Source organism: Strix aluco, chromosome 30 (assembly GCF_031877795.1).
Source record: "Strix aluco isolate bStrAlu1 chromosome 30, bStrAlu1.hap1, whole genome shotgun sequence".
Lineage (NCBI taxonomy): Eukaryota > Metazoa > Chordata > Aves > Strigiformes > Strigidae > Strix > Strix aluco.
Window position 1 is genome coordinate 2312655 of NC_133960.1, and position 21241 is coordinate 2333895.

General features: G+C 57.3%; 1 protein-coding gene across 1 annotated transcript in view; it reads right to left on the bottom strand.

Moving 5' to 3' along the window:
- The window catches only part of LOC141916686 (uncharacterized), a 30103-nt gene extending 24430 nt beyond the window's left edge, over nt 1–5673 (bottom strand). The window contains exon 1 of the transcript XR_012621176.1: nt 5659–5673. The gene's annotated coding sequence lies outside the window, so the exon portion shown is untranslated. The remainder of the gene's footprint in view (nt 1–5658) is intronic.
- Nucleotides 5674–21241: the final 15568 nt, after the last annotated feature.

Sequence of the window (21241 nt, forward strand, 5' to 3'; positions counted from 1 at the left end):
ACCCAGGAGCAGCCTATTTTCTGCCGCGTTTAAATTTGTTTCATTTGCAAACCAAATGATATTCTGCAGGTGCTGAGAATTAAGCCCGCATTATTTTTAATAACTATCAAATTAATGCATTCAAACTGGTAATAATCAAAGCAAATATAATTTGCGCCCGCAACTTAAAATATGCATAAAAGACCAAAAGGACATTTCCCCACCCATAAATGCATTTAACGCTCTCTAAACAAAATGACTGCGAAAAAACCTGCCGGTTAAAAAAAATAATAACTTGTGATGCTTTGGATTCAGCCAAGATCTGGGGGAACAGAAGCGATGAATAAACACAGAAAACACAGAGGAAATGATGAAAGGGAGGAAGGGAGGAAAGGAAGAAGGGAGCGACTCCTGCTCGCAGCTCAGGACCCCCGGCCCTGCGCAGGGACCGCGCACCTCGGGCAGGGACCCGCATCGCTTCTTTTCTTGGAGGGAGGGAGGGGGGGGCGCAGCTTTCCTCCGGTGGGGACCCGCACCCCTCGCCTTCCTTTCCCCGCACCCCTCGCTTTCCTTTCCCCGCATCCCTCCGTCCTTTCTTCTTTCGCGGGGGACCCGCATCCCTCCATCCCTCCTTCGGGGGCTCCGCATCCCTCCATCCTTCCTTCCTCCGGCAGCGGGGAGGCTGGGGGACGACCCCCGCATCCCTCTTCTTCCTCGGGGTGACCTGCGTCCCTCCACCCTTCCTTCCTCTGTGGGGGGAACCTCCATCCCTCCTCCCTTCAGGGCAACCCGCATCCCCCCATTCTTCAGGGGAGGATCCCGCATCCCTCTCCTTCCTCCGGGAGCCCCTAATCCCCCCCCCTCCCCCCCTCCAAGGGACCCGCATCCTCCGGGGTGACACCTCGACGCTGCGGGGAGGCTCCGAGCCCCGCTCCGCCACCCCCCCCACCCCACCCCCCCCGCAACCTCCCAACGCCCCCCGCGGAGCGGAGAACCGCGCAGGCAGCGCGGAGCCTGGGCGGGGAGGGGGGGGGACCCTCCCGGTGCCACGGCACGGCACGGCACGGCACGGCACGGCACGGCACGGCACGGCACGGCTCCTACCTGCTGCCCGCCGCTGCCCGCCGCTGCCCGCAGCCTCTGCGCCGTGGGAGCGGCGCGCGGCACTTTTCATTCATGCTTTCACACTCCCGGCCCTCGCCGCCGCCCCCCATTGGCTCGGCCCCGCCTGACGTCACCGCGCCCCGCTCCCACCCCTCTGCAGCGCCCATCACTTCATCAATGGGCGGGGGAGGGGCCGGCAGCCGCGCGCACACGCGCACCGCCACCCCCCGGCACCCCCCCGTCGCCACCATCATCCTCCCCACCATCACCCCCCCGCACCCATCGCCACCGTCACCGTCATTACGACCATCACCATCATGACCCCCCCCACACCCATCACCACCATCACCCTCACCATCACCACCGCAATCACCATCACCATCCTCAGCACCATCACCACCACCCTTGTCACCACCATCACCCTCAGCACCATCACCACAACCATCACCAACACCCATCACCCATTCCCACCATCACCACTATCACCACCATCACCAACACCCATTCCCACCATCATCATCACCCATCACCAACACCCATCAACACCAACACCCTTCACCCATCACCAACGCCCATCACCCATCGCCAACAACCATCGTCAACGCCCATCACCCATCACCAACAACCATTGTCAACGCCCATCACCCATCGCCAACAACCATCGTCAACGCCCATCACCCATCACCAACAACCATTGTCAACGCCCATCACCCATCGCCAACAACCATCGTCAACGCCCATCACCCATCGCCAACAACCATCGTCAACGCCCATCACCCATCGCCAACACCCATCACCAACACCCATCGCCCATCGCCAACACCCATCCTCACCAACACCCATCGCCCATGGCCAACACCCATCCTCACCAACACCCATCACCCATCCCCACCATCACCATCATCACCAACACTCATCACCCATCGCCATCACAACACCCATTCCCGCCGCCACCAGCCATCGCCCCCGCCCCATCTCCCCCGTCTCTCTGCCCTCCCGGGGGGGCTCAGCCCCTCCCGACTCGCCCCCCCGGGGAAGGGGCATCCCCCCCTCATCTCCCGGTGTCCGACCGGCGCTGGGGGCCGGGGCTGGGCCTGGCCGCGCTCTGCAGACCCGACGGGAACCAACCGCTATTAATTCCCCTTTTATTTTCCCTGTTAGACTACAGACAGCATCAAAACTAATAACAGGAATTTTCCTCAAACAAGATCAGGTCTTTAGGGTGGTTTTTTTTTTTCCCTTTTCTCTTAAAATTCCTCTTCACCTCGGATTTTTTTTTCCTAGTGTAAGAACAGCCGGGTTTCGGGCTGCGGGTTTGGGGCAGGACGTTGTTCGTGTGAGTTTTTCCTCCTTCCCCGAGCCCGATCCTCCCGCCCGTGGCGCGTCCTCCCCATCGGGGGCCTCTCTCCCAGTTGCCCCCACTGGGAGTCACTGGTCTGGCTCCCGTCAGGCCCAGTTCTGGCTGGGAGAGAGGAAAGGGGCATGAGGGACAGGGAGAGTCCTGGGGGGCCTCATCTCAGCCCTGGGGGGCCCCAAACCTGCCCAGGGGGGGTCCCGCTCCCCACCAGGACTAGTGCTGGCAGCCCCTCGCCGTGGCCTCCTGCCTGCGAGCCCCCAGCCGCACGAAGGGCTATTTTAGGGGTGTGGGGAGGGTGTTGTGCCTTTCCCCCCACCCCTCACCTTCCCTTTCAGCCCTGGTTTGGGGGGAAAAAACGCGGATTTGGGGAACATCCTGCTGGATGCTCGCGCGGGGGGAGCAGCAGCACCCAGCGGGGGCTCCACGGGGGGCACCCACCCCCCTGCGAATTGCACCTCCTTTAGGACAAACGGCCCTTTCCGACCCCTTTCCGGAGCCGTTCGCACCCCCGAGGACACCCCCTCACCCCCCCACCCCCGTGAGTTCTCCCTCCGCGTTTCCCCGTGACCCACCTGGGCCGCTCTCCCCACGCGAGCGGCTGCTCCCCCGTGGGCAGAACCGCCGGGGCTGGGGGGGTGAGGGGGGGGGGAAGCAGCGACCGGAGCCGGACCCGCGGGGCTGTCCTGGAAGAGAAGAGGCGGAGGGGGGCGGTTAAAGACCCGGCAGCGCGGGTGGGCGCCCACAGCCCCCACGCGTGGCCGGTCGCGGAGCGGCTCCGCGGGGGCCCGTCGGGCCCGGCTTTAACCGTTCCCCACCCTCGCTGAGACGGGATTTTGGGGACAGCCGCACGCCTTCCCCTCTTTTTTTTTTGTCCTTTTTATTAAATCCCACTTTAAAAAAAAAAAAAAAAATCTAAATTTATATTTTAGGCTCCTCCGGAAATTATAACTATTTTTTTCACCCGCCAAAAGAAGAAACACGACGAATATTGCTATTTATCCCGAGACACGCTGCAAAGACACGGATTCAGCTTTCAAACTTATATTCTCCCTGGGATTATCCCGATGACAGTGCATTTTTTTTTTTTTTTAAATATATTAACATCGCGTTAGACACGTCCCGATCCGGGAGGATTTAGGGAAAGGACACGAGCGATTTGCAGAAGGTGCTCGGGTGTGTTTTGAGTTTCATTAGCAAATAAAAACCTGCTCCACGCTTTGCTGCTTTTCTATAAAGTCGCTTTAGGCAAACTGAAGCCAGACAAAAAACCGCCAATAAATACAAGGAGCCGTTGCCGCGATCGCGGGATCACACGATTCATGGCAGATTTTAAGATTTCCAGCCCTAAAATTTGCACGCACACCATTGTATAAAGAAAAACTTAATTTTTGAGAGGGGCTGCCCAGAGCTAAAATCGGAGCTGAGCTGGGCAGGACCTGACCTGGCGGGTACCAAGTGTTTTTCTACAGAGCCGGGAATCCACGCACGAACCGAAAAAAAAAAAAAAAACCAACCCCAAACCGCTGCACTATTTTATTTTTCCCCGTGCACCGTTTGAGCACAACATCCTCTCCTTCCCCGTGCTAATGGGGGAAATTAAGGACAGACCACAGGGATGCGTATTTTTAAAAAAACTAGGGAAAATAAAAATTAAAATTAAAATATTCCTTGGCAGGAAAAAAAAAAAAAAAAAAGCCGTGCGGGATTTTCCACCGGGTGCCCGGGCCGGGAGGTGGGTTTCGGCCGGGGCTTGACCAGCCGCAGCTCCGAGGTTCATCTCTGCCCCCAAACACCTGCTAAAACCCCCCCAAAACCCCCAAATCCACTTATTTTCCGTGACCTTCCCGGCCTGCTACGGGAAGGTAGAAATTCACGGGGGAGGGTTTGAACTGCGCGGAGCAGCGCGGACCTTGGGCGGGGGGATGGTGGGGGGGGGAGAAATTAAAGAAATTCAACGCCACGAGAAGTTCGCGAGGGGGGAGAAACCCCCTCTTTGCCGCTCCGCTCCGCACCCGGCCGCGCTCAGGCGCGGAGGGAGGAGGACGAGGCGCGTAACCTCCGCGCTGGGTCTATTGTAACGCGGATTTCAGCCCCATCCGTCGGGATTCGCTTATTCAGTAACGAGGTGCGGAGCCGGGGATCCCCCAACTCTGCGCATGTGTGTCCCCCCCCCCCCGCACCCCCACCTAAAATCCTCCTCCCAGCGCTGAGCGGCCGCGGGGGAAAAACCCGGCCGGGATGCGGGGTGCGGGGGGGGGTGGGGGGGGGTGGCCCGTCCCCTCCGCTTCCAGGGTCACCCGTGTTCGTGTCCCCACGCAACGCTCCGCGCTGCGGCCCCTCGCAGCGCCCCCGGCCGCTCCCACGGGGAAGCCGTTTGCGGGAGGGGGATTTGGGGGAGCCCCCCCCCACCCCCCCGGGTTTCCTCACGCCCCACGGGGGTCCCGCCACGTCCACGCACGACGAGCAGCCCCTCGGGCAAAGCACAAAACCCCGTCGCTGCCTGCTCCGTGCCCACGGGTGGGAGTTTCACTTGGCGGGGGGGGGCAACAATGAGCCCACGGACGCGCGTGGGGAGGGGGGGGGACACACACACACCACGACCGGGAATGGCCGTATCCTACCAGGCCTCTCCTTGCACCCACAGCGCGGGGGGGAGCGTCTGCACCCCAAAACTTGGTCCCCGAGCCGGGGAGGGGGGGAGGATCAGTGCACCCCCCCACCCCGAGTGGGTCTGGGTCACCCCCGGGACCGTGGAAAGGGGGTGGGGGGGCGGATCGGGGCATTTCCAGGATAATCCCGGCCCCCGGGGTCGCTGTGGAGGGAGGGGACGCGGCAGAAAAGCCCGGGGGGGGTCAGGGGGGGCCAACCCCAAACTTTCTTAGCTGAGATGCGGGGATGCTGGGGGGAAGGGGTGGGGGGGAAGAGGGGGACGCTCCCACGGCTTTGGGGGCAACGCCGAGCCCGCAGCCGGCCCCGGGTTGGGAGGGGGGGGGGGGGCGGGGGGGACACCCGCGTCCCCAGCCCCGGGCACGGCCGGTGGCAGCAGCCGGACCCCCCCGCGCCCCCCCCCCCATCTCCCGGGGCATCCCCAGCCCCTAATAAAGACGCTTTGAGAGACGGAGCCCTCCAGTTCCTCCCCCCCCCTGCCCCGCTCCCCTCCGCCGGCTTCCCCCCCCCACCCCCCTTATTTTTTTTTTTTTTATTATGATTTTTCTCACCAAGTCCAATAAATTGCGCGGCTCGTCTGGCCTCAGACGTGTTCAGCAACCCAAGCCCCGCGGCTTTTGTTCCGCCAAGTCTCACATTGTTTGTCCGGCTGCGGGGCCGGCCCAGCGCGGCACGCGGGGGCTCCGCGGGGGCTCCGCGGGGGCTCCGCGCTCCGGCCCCCGGAGTGAGGAATTCGGTGGGGGGGGGGGGGGGGGTGTCCCGGCCCGGCCGCCCCTCTTCCCCCGGGGTTATCCCCCGCTTTTCACCCCACCTCGGGGCGGGGGATGCGCCCGTCAGGCCAGCGGGTCCTGCCTGCACTGCCCTGCCTGCCCTGCACTGCCCTGCCTGCACTGCCTGCCCTGCCCGCACTGCCCTGCCTGCACTGCCCTGCCTGCACTGCCCTGCCCGCACTGCCCTGCCTGCCCTGCCTGCACTGCCCTGCCCGCACTGCCCTGCCCGCACTGCCCTGCCTGCCCTGCCCTCCCGACCCTGCTCACCTGCCTGCGCTGCCTTCCCTGCCTGACTGCCCGCCCTGCTCCTCTGCCTGCCCTGCCCTCCCTCCATGCTCTGCCTGCCCTGCCTCACCTGCCTGCGCTGCCCTGCCCGCATCGCCCTGCCTGCCTACCTGCCCTCCCACCCTGCCTGCACTCCCCTGCTCGCCTTGGAGCCGTGCCTGCCCTCCCTGCCCTGTGCTGCCTGCGCTGCCCTCCCATCCTGCCTACACTCCCCAGCTCGCCTCGCAGCCCTGCCTGCCTCCCCACCCTTCCCCTGCCCTGCCTGCCCTGCCCTCACCTGCCTGCCCCCAGCCCGGCTCGCCCCCACCTCGCCACTCCGCGGGTCTTCGCGGTGGCCCCGGAGCCGCCGCCGGAGGAGAGGGGGCCGTGCCCGGCGTAAGGATATATAGGAGCGGCCGAGGAGCCTCCACGTAGCCTATACGTAAAGTATACGTGTTATATTTAAAAAAAGTTGCGATGCAAATGCGGGGCCAGCTCCATCGCAAAGGGGGGGCCGGCGGGGGGGGGCTGCGGGAGGGGGAGAGGAGGGGGGGGGAAGGGGAGCCGCGCTATTTCCAAGCTTTCCTTAACCTATGTATTGCTCGAAATCGATCGGCAAAGCACAGCAAGGCTGGCAATTAGGAGCTCATTACCATATATGCAAATATGGCAACCTCTCCTCTCTCTCTCTCTCTCTCTCTCTCTCTCTCTCTCTCTCTCTCTCTCTCTCCGCAGCCACGGAGGGCCGAGATGCGGCGAGCGAGAAAACCCGCAGCAGGGTTTGGGGTTGGAAATTGGGGAGAGGCGTGCGGGAAAAAGGGGAAAGGGGAAAAAAAAAAAAAAAGAAAAAGAAAAAAAAAAAAAAAAAGGGTTATTAGTGGGTATTTGGGTGGTTTTAAAAGAAGCCGGCGGGGCCGCGGGTGCACAAAGAGCTCGGGGCGCGCAGACACGCGCGTCCGGGTCCCGGCGTGGCTGTTCCGAATTATTAATTAAAATAAAATGTCCTCCCTTCGAAAGACACTCACGGCCGGCAGCACGGGCCCAGCCGGGCTCCTCCGCTCGCCCAGGAGCCCCCCCAGACCCGAGGCGCTGCCCCCGGCCGCGGCTGCGGGCTGGGAGCCGGGAAATTCCCCGTTAATTCGGGGAAACGCCGGGTGCGCGGCCGCGGTCCTGGCCCCGACCGCGCACCCCCGCTGCAGAGAGTATTTTAAAGGTAACTACTGACTTTTTACATTTTCTTTCTTTCAAAAAAAAAAAAAACCCAACCAAACCAAAACCACTGTAAAACGGTGGTTTTCCGGCTCACACGCTCGATCGCGCGTCCCCTTGTTGCAATAAAGAGTTACCTGCGATTTTATAACCATCGTCGGGGGGGGGTGTGTGTGGGTTTTTTTAAATTTTTGGGGTTTAATAAACACAGATTAGGAGCAAAGTGCCCCTGGCATTTACTGAATGCTGCCCAAAACTGGGGGTGTCACCGCAGGAGCAACACAGGGAGCGGATTTCCCCCACGGTGTCCGTCGAGGCGGGGGGGGGGGGGGGGGGGGGGGCACTGGCAGCGTCTCCCACCGTGGCATTTTACGAAGTTATACCCGGCTCTGTGCTTCCCCCCATTCTATTTGGGAAATGACTTTGTTTTCCTCCTTCCACAAACCCTAATCACGGCTTATTAAAGAAGAATAATGCCCATTTCAAGTTGGACTCCAATTTTCTTCCCTACTTTGGATGATTTTTCACCACCCGCCCCCCCCCAATGAATAACATTTTCTCTATTTCGCCAGCTACCCAAACCCCAAAATAACGATAATGAAATGAAAGCTGGAATCGATTCCTTCCGCTAAGCACGTTTTGGGGGTTGGTTTGAATAATAAAAATATATATAAAAATGTCCAAAGTGAGTAAAACTGCCCCAAGGGCTCCGGGGAGGTGGCACCGTGCCCCGCAGCCCGGGTTATTCCTGCTCCTCGCCCGCGCCAGCCACAGGCAAGTGCAAGAGACGTGGGGAAAGAGGTAATTGCAGGGGGTTCTTTCCTTCTTTCTTTCTTTTTCTTTCTTTCTTTTTTTTTTTTTTTTTAATTGGGAAAAGCCCTTTTCAGTGGTTGCGTTTGCAGCTCGGCAACTGAGCCGCTTTTCCCAGCCCCGTCCGGGTCGCTGCTTTCTGCATTCCTCTGCCCCATCCCTCACTAATTCCGAGCTACCAGGATTTATTATTATTATTTTTTTTTCATTCATTTATTTACTGTGAATGGCCAAAAATAGAAAATAGCCCGCCCGGCGACAGGCTGAGGGACCTTCCTTTACCCGGGGCATCTCCGTTCCGTCGCATTTTATATTTTGATTCGGTTATTATTTGTATTTGGGGAATTAAGTCGCTAGTTTCTACAAATCTCCCGTGAGTTTCGAAATGCAGAGAACACCGTTTGGGGAAAAAAAAAAAAATAAGAAAAAAACCCAACAAACCAAAATCCTTTTCGGTTCCCCCTCTTTTGGCAAATTCGCAGTTACCGGCGACCAACGAGATGAAGCGTTTTCCCTGAAAAAATCTTCACTCCAGACCCGAGAGGCTCTGGCACCACTTGACTACCCGCGAGTGAGGACGGCGGCTTCGCCCACCAGATTAGGCTAAAAAAGTGGATTTTTTTTTTTTTTTCCCTTTTTCCCCTCCTTATCCCAAAGTAGCAATTAAAGAAAGTGGCGACTTTTGCCTTCAGACGAGGCTCGGTGCCCATCCGCTCCCAGCCTTGCCACACCTTCATTTTTTGGGTCGCAAAGCTCTGCTTTATTTTCTCTTAGACTGAACTTTGAAGAGGAGGGGTTGGAGGGAAGAGAGAGATCATTTCATCCCAGTTTTTTCGGAATTACCTCCGAAATCGCTGAGGAAACGCTGGCTGCTCCGTTTGAAGGCGCCCAGCCTTTGCCCACAGCCCAAGGAGTTTTGTACCGGTCTCATCTCACATTTATTTTTTCCAGCGTCAGTCATTTGCCGTACGGACAGTTAAAGGGGCGTTATTTAAGGAAAACGGGCGTTTTAAACTTATTTTTTAAGCAAGCTTATGATGGAAGACAAATTCCCGGCTGTGGTGGGGGCGGAGGGGGGTGGGGGGGTGCGGTTAATCTCAGATGATCCAGGAGGATTTTCACCTCGGAAAACCGGGATTTTCGGCGGTCGGTGTCCCGGGGGAGGCAGGCGGGGAGGGGACCCGCGGGGACCCCCGCCGCCACCGCCAGCCCCGCGGTAGTTGCGCGCAGCGGGGGGCCGCGGAAGAACCGCAGGCAGCGGCTCCCCCCCCCCGCCCCCCGGCCGCAGCCGCGCAGCCCCCGCACGGATTAAAAAATACTTGTTGAGATAATACAAAAAAAACCACCCCACCAAACCCCTAATTCCGCCCTAATTGGGCTGGTTTGCAGAGCACAAGACACGCGCCATGCCGAGGCGGGGGGAGGCGTGTGTCCCCCCCCGGGCACCCCACCCTGGGGCCGGTTTGCAGCCCCCCCCCCCCCCCTCCCCATTTTATTTCGCTGAATCTTTGCAAGGTGCTGCAGCCCTGCGGGGTTCAGGCTCTGCCCCCCCCCCCCCCCCCCCCCCAAACCCCAGCCCCTTCCCCACCAGATCAGACACGGGAGAGGCCACACAACAGTGGGGAGCTGCGAAGAAGGGGGTGTCTGCTGCAAAAGAGGGGGGGGGGCTAATTCACCAGCAGCACCCCCAAAACTGCTCAGAGCCCCTTGGGGTGTGCCTATACCCTACCCATGGGTGCCCTATCCCCCCCCCCGCCAAGCCCCATGCGTGTCCTCACGCGCAGGGTGCAGGTACCACGCGAGGTGCGAGGACGATTGACACCCGGCTGCACCCACCGGCTCCATCCACCCACCCGAGGAGCTCCAGACTCCCCCCCATGCAGGACACCGACAGGGGGATGCTCTCCGTGCCCCCCCACGCAGGCAGAGGGGCGAAATACCCACCCCAAAATGCTCTGCTCGCAGCCTTGGGGGAGAGAAAGGGGTGCACCCATGGGTGCTGGACACCAGCGAGCACCTCCGAGGCCGTGATGGCTTCGCCGGGCCCTGGCATGGACCAGCCCACATCTTCCCTGGTGGGATTTTTGAGGGAAATTCCCTCATTTTTTGTCTGCCAGCTCAGCGAGGCTCCGTTCGGGAGATGTTTGAGCTCTGTAAGAAATGCCACATATGGTTCAAAGAAGATTTTTGGCTTTTTAAGTATTTGCACTGAGATGTGCACAAACACGTGTGACTGTAGACAAACCGCATGTGCTTATTTTCTATAAACCATGGCCATGCAACAACCGCTGCCTCTAAAAGTGTGTATTGCTGGTGCTGGGTGACGTCCAGATACAAGATTTTGTTTGAAATTCTCCTCGCGGCCCCGGTCACATCAAAATTTGGGGTACGGGTGTCTGAGGAGGTTAGCGGCTCAAGGATTTGGGGGGAGGGAGAGAGGTCTGGAGCTGGGTGATTTCAAAATAAATGTCTTTGTCTCAGTGTTAAAAAGCACCAACCCCGTGTCCTGCACTTTTCTGGGCATTTTTGCTGCCGCCTGGGCCGCGCAGTGCCACCGCTTCAGCATCCCCCCAGACAAAGAAAATTGCAACAAAAGCTGCGTTTTGAAGCAAGCGGTTGCGCGCTGAAGGACAGTAGCGGAGACGCTCCGGAGCCGTCCCCAGGCCCGCAGGGTTGTGCCAGCCCTGGACAGGCAGCCGCTGCCTCTGTCCTGGGCACCCACACCCTTTGCTCCATCCTCAACCTGCAGCCCCGGGGAGCCAAACCCTTCTCCCTTGAGCCAGCTCCGGGCTGGAAAGCCTCGTGCCTTCCTCTTGCGTCTCCCCACTAAGTATTTCCTATCAGGTGGAGACTTTAATAGTTCACCCAAAAGGTCAAACCGCAGTTAGATGCCTTCAAAGGCACCCGCAGAACCTGGGAGCTTTGGAGGGGCTGGAGCCTGAAAACAAGCAAATTCATTTATATCAGATCATCTTGGCCTGAGATGTGATGTTATCCTCACTTTCAGCTCATCCCCAAAGCGGTAGCAAAAAAAAAAAAAAAGGGGGAAAAAAAAAAAAACCAAACCCAACCCTAAAGCAAACACTAAAATTCCCTCTTCCCAGAGTGGAGGGGAGCTCTGTTTTGTCTCGGTAAAATTGGGTAAAGTGTCCCCCCGGCACCTACCCCGGCTCGCCCAGCTGCCCGAAGCACTCAGTCCAGCAGGTGCCTTTTCTTCTGCTTCAAAGGGCTTTGATCTGGACAGCTCTTTTGGAGAATGGCGTTTGTTAGTAAGAGATGCCTGGCACGAACGCGGCCTGATTACAGCCCTGCTCGTTAAAAAAATGTTCTCTAGGTATTGAAGGGGATAACAAGGATATTTAAACATTCCCAGCGTGCACCTTTAAGCGGCAGAAAATAAGGGAAATTGCTATCGTTTAATTCAGTATTGCTCCTTTTGAACTCCCACTGGCTTTGCCTGCAATTGTTCCCTTAGCCGGAGCTTGAAGCCGAGTCTAGATGACAGAGGCGTCGGGTCTGCGGGTCCGGAGGGCTGGGAGGGCGAGCACAGCAGGACCGGCTTCCCCGCATGGCAAAAGGCCGACGGGGCTGGTTTCCATTCGGATTTTGAAAGATTTCCCTCAATAGCCCAGAGCAGGGTCTGGGTTTGGGGCCCACGGCCCCAGTTTGTAATTACTCTTGTATTTTGTGTGTGCCAGGGAGAGGGTGGAGCAGCGTTTCTTTTTTGTCTGTATCTCCGAGGAAGCTTTTTCCAAAGCGAGAGCAAAAAAATCCACAGCTGGTGTTCGTGGATGAGACACTCAGCCATGTTCTGGTAGGGGGAAAGAAAAAAAAAAAAAAAAAAAAAAAAGGTCTAATTTTAGATGTTCTGAAATGCTTACAACATGCATCCCTCCAACTGCCTGGCACGGGCGCCCGGTGGTTATTTCCACCCCAGCACAAGGAGAGAAAAGGAGAGCTCGGCTCCGCTGCGACCTTCGCCAGGCTCTCCCCGGGTGACCCCACGGGATAGTTCTTTCTGCCCTGGGAAGGCCCGGTCGTTAATATTTACAGAGAGGAGCTCCTGGGCAGAGGAAGAGGCAGGGCTCCTCTCATTTGGGGCAATTTGCTCATATTTTGGTTTAGCCCCTCCTGACCAGAAAGTCTCTGTCCCCCAAAAAGCAGCTTTGTGTGGAGCGTTGGGAGCCCTACCGATGACAACCCAGGTCACACCACGACAGCCCATTATTTCCCCAGAAGTTCATTATTTCCCAGCTCTTTACCCTCGATCCCCCTACCCATTTCCCCCAGGGTCGCCGTGGGGTGCCGCACCCCCCCGTGCCCGATGGATCCCATCCATCCCTCCCCGCGCCCACCTCCCACCAAGACTTTTTCTGCCAATCCTGGAGATTTTGACCCCAGACCCAAACCATTTCTCCTTTACCCGTTTAACCCCAAAAGAGCTGTTCCGCAGCACCACGTAAATAGGGGGGAAGCTTTCGGGGGAGCGAAGACACAGCACCCCCCGACCTGAAAGGGGGAAATCTCCCATAGAGGCAGGACAATGCAACTCAAAGGGCTCGGCGGGCTGCAGCCCCCTGCTAGAGCCAAGCCTTAGGGGAGGGTGAGGGTCTCAGCTTACCCGGCCTCTCATAAAAGTCTCCTCCATTCTAGCAAATAACCTTTATGTCCAGGGACTAGCAAAGTTTGCTTTCTCCCTCCAGGGTTAGTCACAGCAGGAGCGAAAGAGAAAGCAACCGCTTGTAGGAGGTTCCCTCGGCATAATAACCTCAGAGGAGTTTAGGTCTAAAGACTAAAAGGCTCTATTTACTTTCACTGACAAGGAACAATCTAAGCAGATGTCCTTTGATGGGATTAGTTATTAATCCTTGAATCATGGGTAAATGGGAAAATGATCCATTATTTTCTGCAAAATCCTTCACTACTTTAGATTTCAAGGATGGGGTGGAGGATTGTTAACAGAAAGGTCTCGACCTGTCTGTTTTTGCTGGTTTAAAATGTATTTTTACAGTTTGTGCCGTGGAGCGTGACTCTGAAATAAAAAAAATAAAAAAAAAACACCAAAAAAACCCCCCAAAACCAAAACAAGCAAAAAGGTTTTTGCTTCCACTAACGATGAGAACAATGCGCCGTGTCAGACATTTATCAATATACAGGCCCAAGCACTCCTCAGATAATGATACTGATGATGATGACAACAACAACAATAATAATAATAATAATAATAATAATAATAATAATAATAATAATAATAATAGTAGTCCCCCCTCCAAACGCGCGCTCTGCGCTATTCTCCCAACAGCTTTGGCAACTCTGCCCAAATGTTTAGATCCTTCCGACGCCTCTGTGTCACGTTAACGGCAAAACACAAGCCGAGCCCCACAAAGCGGCGCTTCGCAGGCAGGTGTGGCTTTGTGTCGGCTGTGTATTAGAAGTGCTATTTTATAAATAGCGTGTGTAGGTGGGTGCGATGCGCTCGGGAGAGGGAGGGATGGAAATAGCTGGTGAGACACGCCGGGTTGTCTCCGGGAATCGATTCCTACCGGGTGTAAATCTGCGCAGATGCTTTCTGGTGCGGATGGAGCTGTAGTCACGCGAGCATCTTCCCACGGGCTGGGGTGGGGGGGGGTGGGGGGGGTGATGTACCCCAGCGGGGCTGGACCACGCGCCGGTGGAGCTCACTCCTGTGGGTCAGCCCAGCCCCTTGTCCCCCCCGCCCAGCCCCACCGATGGGAGAGCAGAACCAGGAGCTGCACAAAGCAGAAGCCAAAATTACCAACAATTTACCCCATTCCTCAGCGCTGTGGCCGCAGCTCAACTTATCGGAGTGAATATTAACAGCCCCGAGACAGCCGCTCACCCCCGAACTCTGCCTCCGAGTCTCCCATGTAGGGAGAGCAGAAATAGATTCCCAATGAATAATTTACTCCGCTTTCTTTTGATTTGCGTTCTGATTGTACACAGCAGTGCAGGCTCCGAGGGGGGAAAGGCATGTTCTGATTAAAGATTTATACCGGGCATATAATTTTGTTGCTGTTGTTTAAATCTACTTCAAAGTTTGAGTGGGGTGGTCTGTCAAATAAACGGTCAGGGGCAGCTACGGGCTTGCGGAGAGTCTTTGGGGTGCGTGTGTGCGTGGACACACGAGTTCAGAGGCTGATTTCGTGGGTACAAACTTTGCACGGGGTTGGTGGAACGGCGCTGTCCCGGAGACCCTTCTAACATCAAACACAGCCAAAACAGGGATTTAAACGCCCTCTGTTAGCTCACGCTCCTGACCTCCCGTTCCCTCTCCTGAGCTAAGACCACGCCTCAAAAACAAATAATCAAGAAATAACAGATAAACTTGTGCGTTATTCTGTTACTATTCTTTTACTATTCGTTGCCTGCGCAAAGAGTTTCTGGCTGCGGGGAGTGATGATCGTACGTGGGGAAGCAAACCTGGAGCTGGAAGGTGCTTTAACCAAGGGTCACCCCCTACACGGGGAGGAACCAAACTTCAGTTTCCAGCCTCCTCCTTGACTGAAACTTAGAAATATGGGAGAAAAACTCCACGTCCTTCCCAGGCTGCCAGCTGAATGATTCAGGGCGAAGGATTTTCTCTTTCTTTCCTCTCTCTTCCTTCGTCCCCGGAGGGCAGAGACGCTTCCCAGCGCACGCCTGTGCAGAAAGCACCTCCAGCACAAAAGGGACCCGCAATACAAATACGATTATCACTCCACTCCTGAAAGTGCCTTTTGATAAACCCTCGGTATTTACATCCCCCAGCTCCCATCGGCTCGGGGAAGAGCGAGAGCTTTGTTGTGGCGGGGACCAGCTCCCGCAGCACGGCCTCGTCCTGTAAAAAAAAAAAAGGTGAATTTGATGAAACGGCGTTTTCCGACAGAAATGTTTTGTTGGATATTTTGGGGCCAGCTGCCTGCGTTCAGCCCCGACCGAACGCGTCGGTAGCAAAGCAGCAAGGAGACGCCGGGATAAGTTTGAAATCGCTTTTCCAATCACCTTCCCGGGATGGGGCAACATCTCCCGGAGCGCTGGGCACCCCTTGGCAACTCCAGATCCGGCTTCGCAAGCCCAAAGGGGCTAAAAGACAGGCAAGGGATGGTCCAGGCCCTTGCCCCAGCTGCGGGGTAAATCTTGCAGGTCGCCCGTGGATCCCGGCGAGGTCAGCAAAGGCGCGTGCCTGTATTTTGATTTATTTTCAGGGAATTCACACCAGATTCAGGAGCTCCCCGGCCACGCCGGTGCGTGGGACAGCGTAACATGGCAGTAGCCACGCTGGAGCCTAAAAAGCCCCACGCTGGAGCCCAAAAAGCCCCACGCTGGCCCACAGCCACGCACCCACTCACCCACCCGCGCATGCGCAGCCGCCGTGAGTGACAGCTGTCAATCAGCGCCGCGGCGCTCTGCGCTCTGCCGCCACCTGGCGGCGAAACGGGACCGTGCACCCCCCGCACCCCCCACCCCCCCTTACCTCAAACAGGAATTTAATTTGGAATAACTTAATAAATTTGCCTTTTGAGCATTAAAGGAAATAAGCGCCGGCTCTGCCTGGGGCGGGGTCTGAGCCCTCCCGGGGAGGCTGCAGGCGGAGGGGGGGTTTGGGGTGGAAAGGGGATCCCCCCCCCCCCATTAGTTTTGGGGTGAAAAGGTGATTTTTTTCACTGGCAGGCAGCTCTTGGCCCGGTTTAGTTGGACTCAACAATCCGGTCCGGCTGCGGTGGGGGCGGCCCTACAGGGGCCAAATCCTGCCCATCTCGCCGACCCTAAAACCAGACCCCCCCTGGAGCGGGTGGGGGGATGCAATGGGGTGCAGGCTCTGCCCCCCACCGCAATCTGCTGCTTGCACCAGCTCCCACCAGTTCCCCCTCCCCGCGAGAGCCCCGGCGGTGTCACTCTCCCTGCAGGCAACAGCCCCCCCCAACATCCCCGGGGGTACCCTGATCCCAACCAGCGGAGTGTTGGGGTGTGCGATGGGGACCCCAAAGCACAGGCAGCCCTCGGGCGGTCACACTGACCTGGTGTCCTCGCTGGGACCCCAACAGAAACCCCATGGCCGGGCGGGGGGAGGCCCTGTTCTAATTTCAAGGTCACGGGGGGATCAGGAGATGCTCTGACACCCCCCCCCTCCCCCGGTAGGAAATGTGGTGCCTGAGCCGTAAGGAGGCTGCGAGGGTCTGTGGGAGCCGTAACACGGGGTGTTTTGGGGTGTCTGTGCCGGCTGAGCATCCCAAGGACGCGTGATTTGCAGGGGGGCACCAGAAACGGGGTGGTGGGAACCAGCGTCTCCCCCGAGGGCACCCCAGGGTGACCATCACCCCGCATCAGGGCTGCTGGTGGGGAGGGGGCTCTGCGCCGAGCAAGCGGTGCCCACCGCTCCCCTCAGCCTGGCCGGATCCCTCGTGGACGTGGGACTGGGATGACTGGGGACACCTGGGCCGGAAAGCGGGGTAACCCCCTGCTCCAGCAGCCCCGTGGTGGCCCCAGACTGGTCCCACTGGGAGCTGGGAGAGCAGCGTCACCTCCAGCCAGAGACCAGGGGACACAGGGAGCGACCCCCCCCCCCTCATCACCAGCACTTCTGGCAGGAGCTTGAACCCAGACCCGGAGCGACACCCCCCTGCAACACGGGGCGCTGCGGAGGGCGGCAAAGAAAGAGCCAGAGGCACAGAAAATTATCAGAAACGTGTATTTTTTTTCTTTTTAATAGTAAACCTCTTTACAACAAATATAGTGAAAGAGTTTCCAAACAAAACTCATAAGAATTCTTCATGGTAATTATTATTATTATCATCATTTTTTTATATCTTTTTTTTTTTTTTTTCTTATTGTGGAATATACAATAACGCATCACCATACAGCACAAAAAAAGGAATATTGAAAAAACAAAACAGACGTCTCAACCACGTGCTGCAGTCCCTGGGAAGGAGCCACTGATTGTCAAGGGTGCAGGTCGGGAGCAGGGACGGGAGGGGACGGGGACGGGGGCGACGCCGTCCCCAGGACTCAGGAGGTTCTCGGCCAGGCCAGACCCCGAGGGTGCAAATACTCAAGAGAAAGATGGAATTAGTCAAAGATCCCGGTTAAAACTTTACAAAGCGCTTGGCGTAAATCCTCCCTCCCCTCCCAACGCTGCTGCTGGGCTTTATCGTTGCGTCGCACCCCAAGAGCTGGATATGGAGAAGAGGACACCCCGGTCCCCGCGTCCCGTCCGCAGGACGAGCGTCACCGTCCCACGACTGTCCCCATCTGCCACCCGCGGGCGCAGAATCCCTTGACTCGCACACACACGCGCACATACACACACACACACACACACACGTGTGGAGGAGCATCAGGAAAAAAAAAAGAGGTTAAAAATATATATATATATTTATAGATACACAGTTTATCTTTTTTTTTTCCTTTTAAATTGCTTCTCAAAACAATAAATAAAACTACTCAGGGGAAGTGCACGTTCTGTTTTGTTTCTACCTGTGCAGCACCCTGGGGGGGGGTAGAGGAGAAGAGCTGCCTGTGCCGGTACAGACGGGCTGAGCTGTGTAGGAGATCCAACTAACCATCATACAGAGGAGTTGAGGAGGGGGTTTATTTATATATTTGTTTTCTTTTAGTGCATCATTTAAAGGGTCTATTCTATTTTACAAAGATTGTTGCAGATACCCCAGAGTATGCTAACACCTACCTGCTTTACTTGAGCTACGGGGAGCCGGGGAGAGCGAAGGGGATGGGGTAAGACCCGACCCAGAGGCCATCGGGGGGGACCTGTCTGCCAAGGGGGAGCAGCAGCCCAGCCGCGATGGTCCCCACCCCGTTTCAGCGTCCTATTTGCCTGCAAACTGCTTGGAAGGAGCCGCGAGGAGGAGGGGATTCGTGGTCCGAGCTGGGTGATGGGGCTGGACGGGGCTGCTTTGCCCCTCGGCCTCGAGGGGAGATGTCGGGAGCCCACGGGGACGTCCCAGCATTTGTCCCACGACAGCGTGTTTCCACCCGGGGAAAGGATGCTCCGGACTGCGTGTTCCAGCCCGGAGAGTGAGCAGCTACATCTTGGTCTCTACGTTTCGGTGGCTCAAGTGGCACCGGTAGCAAAGTCCCCCTTTGCAAACCGAGCTGAAGTGAAGAAATCCCTCATTTTCCCCCACTGTGAAGTCAGTGGTTGCCCCATAACCTGTGGTAAAACGCAGGGGGGGCAGCGGCCCACCCCAGCCCAGCAACTCCCTGCGCGTCTCTGCCTCTCCCCGTGGCATCGGGCCGGGGATGTTAGAAAATCCCCAGTTCCAGGAAAAACCATCCCAGTCTGCTCCGAAGATGCGATGAGGTGCCCGGTGCAGCCTGAGCCACACCACCCTCTTCTGGCTTAAAGAAAGCATATTTCAAAAAAGGCATCGCCCTTAGAGAATGGAGCTCAAGAGGAATAAACTGGAAAATAAAAGGGTTTTCCACTCACTGGGGAGGAGAAGGGAGCTGGGATGACCCCGCCTGCTCCTCCGAGGTCCCACATTCCTGCCGGGAGCGCAGCAAAGAGCCGGAGCAGCCCTGAGCACCGGGCACCTCCCTATTTCCGAGGCTCGCTCAAAGGTATTTCTGGGTGTTGCTGAGCTCCCTGGACCCACGGGTGACACGCCAGCGTTTTGGGGACCCTCTGTGGAAAAGCATCGCTGGTGCTCGAGCCATCACCAAGCAGCTGCTCCCGGCCGGGAGCCTGGCAGGGTCCGGGTCTGGGACGTGGAAAATTGGGGAGCAGGGAGGGACGGGGAGGGGGGTGCACGGGAAGAGCCAAGAGGGTTAAACAAGAAATAGCTGTACAATTCGGCCATGTCCAAAGTCAGTATTATTACAATATACTCTGACAAAAATATAATCTCATTTCATATCAATACAACAAAAAAAAAAAAAAACCCAAAAAACAGTTTTCTGTACTGTTACCATTGCTAACATATTGAAACTTGCTATTTACAGTTACAGTAGCCAGGTAAAATACTACAAGTGAAAGATCAGAGAGAGAGAGGGAGGGGGGAGGACAGCCAGGGCAGATAAAATTTCCAGAGAAAAGGGAAAAATAAAGGGGGAAAGGCCCTCTTACATCCCGAGCATGGCTTCTGGCTTCGGACAGGGAAGGGTGATGGAGGTAGTGAAAACATAATACTCGGTTTATGGGTCTGGTTGAGTTTTTTCATTGAAAAAAATAAAAGGAAAATAAAAATAAGGAGGAAAAAAAAAAAAGTGAAGTGAGGGGAAGAAGAAAAGGCGGAGTAAAACGATGCGAAAATGGGAAAGGGGAAACAAGAGCAAACCTTCGGCTGAAGCCCACGGTTACAGACTCGCCCGCAGCCCCGGGAGAGGCTCATGGGGATGAATTTTTGCCACTTTGGGTGTTCAAAATGCCCGAAACATCCCCAAATTGCGCCCTCAGCCAGAGGGGCGGGAGGGGATGGCACGGCCAAGGCCTGGCCAGGAAGATGTGGCGAAGTCCTTGCCCACCCCAAGCGACGCCCGCCCCGCGCGCCGGCAGCGCAGTTCGCAGCGTTTTCCCCAGAGCTGGTGACAAACTTTCCGTTTCCCCTCAAAAGTGTTGGGGGGCGTTTCCCCACTGAGCAATGTAAGGGAGGAAAAAAGTGCAGGGGGTGGAATTTTCAAGGAAAATGTGGGGTGGTTTTTGTAAATTCGCTCTTTCCCTGCTTTGCTGAGATTGTTTGAAGGGAGGAAGAGGAAAGCGAAAAAGGGGGGAAGAAAAGGAAACATTTTTCTTTCTCCTCACCCCGATTTCCCCGCCGGGACCACGCGCGGGCCCTGTGCCACCAGCTCTGGTTGTAACCCCTGCGCCTGCCCTCAGACCCCCCAACCCCGGCAGCAGCCCCGGACACGCGACGGCAACAAACCCCTTCCCCGAGCGTCTCCCTGCCGCGACCGCAACCCCCCGCGGGGCCCGGGGGTGCCCCTCGCACCGACTCCCCCCGGCACCAACCCCCCCAGCGCCAGCAGCCTTCATCCCAGCCTCCGACGCAGCCGGGCTCTTCGCCATCCCCCAAAACCGCCCCGTTAGTGGGGTCACCCCGTCCCCTCACACCCGACCCGGCGCTGGCTGATCACCTCCGCAGCCCCCCTGGGGCGGGAGAGACCATCGCCATCCATCCATCCTCATCCTCAGCGCCCGCCTGACGCACCCCGGCAGCCCACCCTGATATTTGAGGTTCGAGGCATCATTTAGGGTCCCCAAATCTCCTCCCGGGGTGGGGCAGGCGACTTCCAGCCCCATCCTGCGGGCAGCAGCATCACCCGAGCCAACCCCGCGACCTTCTTCCATCCTCCTCCTCCTCCTCCTCTGCACCAGCCAAGGGCAAAACCCTGCGCTGGCAGCAGAGACCTCGCCCGCCCCCCGCCACGTGGCCGTACCCTTTATTCTGCGTTTGCCCCCCTACAACGCTGCTCCCCCCGGCATCGCGACGGCCAGCCCCGTCCCCATCGCCGCCGGCACAAACACCCCAAAAACCAGCCGGCCTCAGCTCTGCCAAACCCTGGGAAAGACCAGCCTTCCCGGGACGGGGGGGTCACAGCCAACACCCCCCCCCCCCCTCCAACACCGGCATCACGGCCGCATCCACCAACACCAGCCCTACGCCCCCCAAAACCATCCGCCCCGGCATCCCCATCGCCCCGTGGGGACCGGGGTTGGGAGAAGCGGGGTTGGGGGGGGGGGGGGGGGGGCGGGGGGGTGATGCCAGCGCGGGGTGGGGGGGGTCTGCACCGCTCGGCAGCCGGCCCCGGAGTGCGAACCACCCCGGCTTACCTCTGGATCCGGCCCGCGGCGTCGAGCCCCGGCGTGCGCGTGTTCGAGGGATCCACAGAGATTTCAAGAAGGTAAAGATCAGAAACAGACTTTGGTAAGTAACCACACTTTTAGAAAGTAATATATCATTTTTGAAACATATCAGTGCATACTTCTTATATGAAAATATACACAATTGTATTTCATTCTCCAAAAAAGGAACAATTAAAAACAAAAGCAAACTAGCCCAAACACAATATATTAGCTGTTTTTTTGTTGTTTTTTTGTTTTTTTTTTTTCTTGTTGTTGTCATCC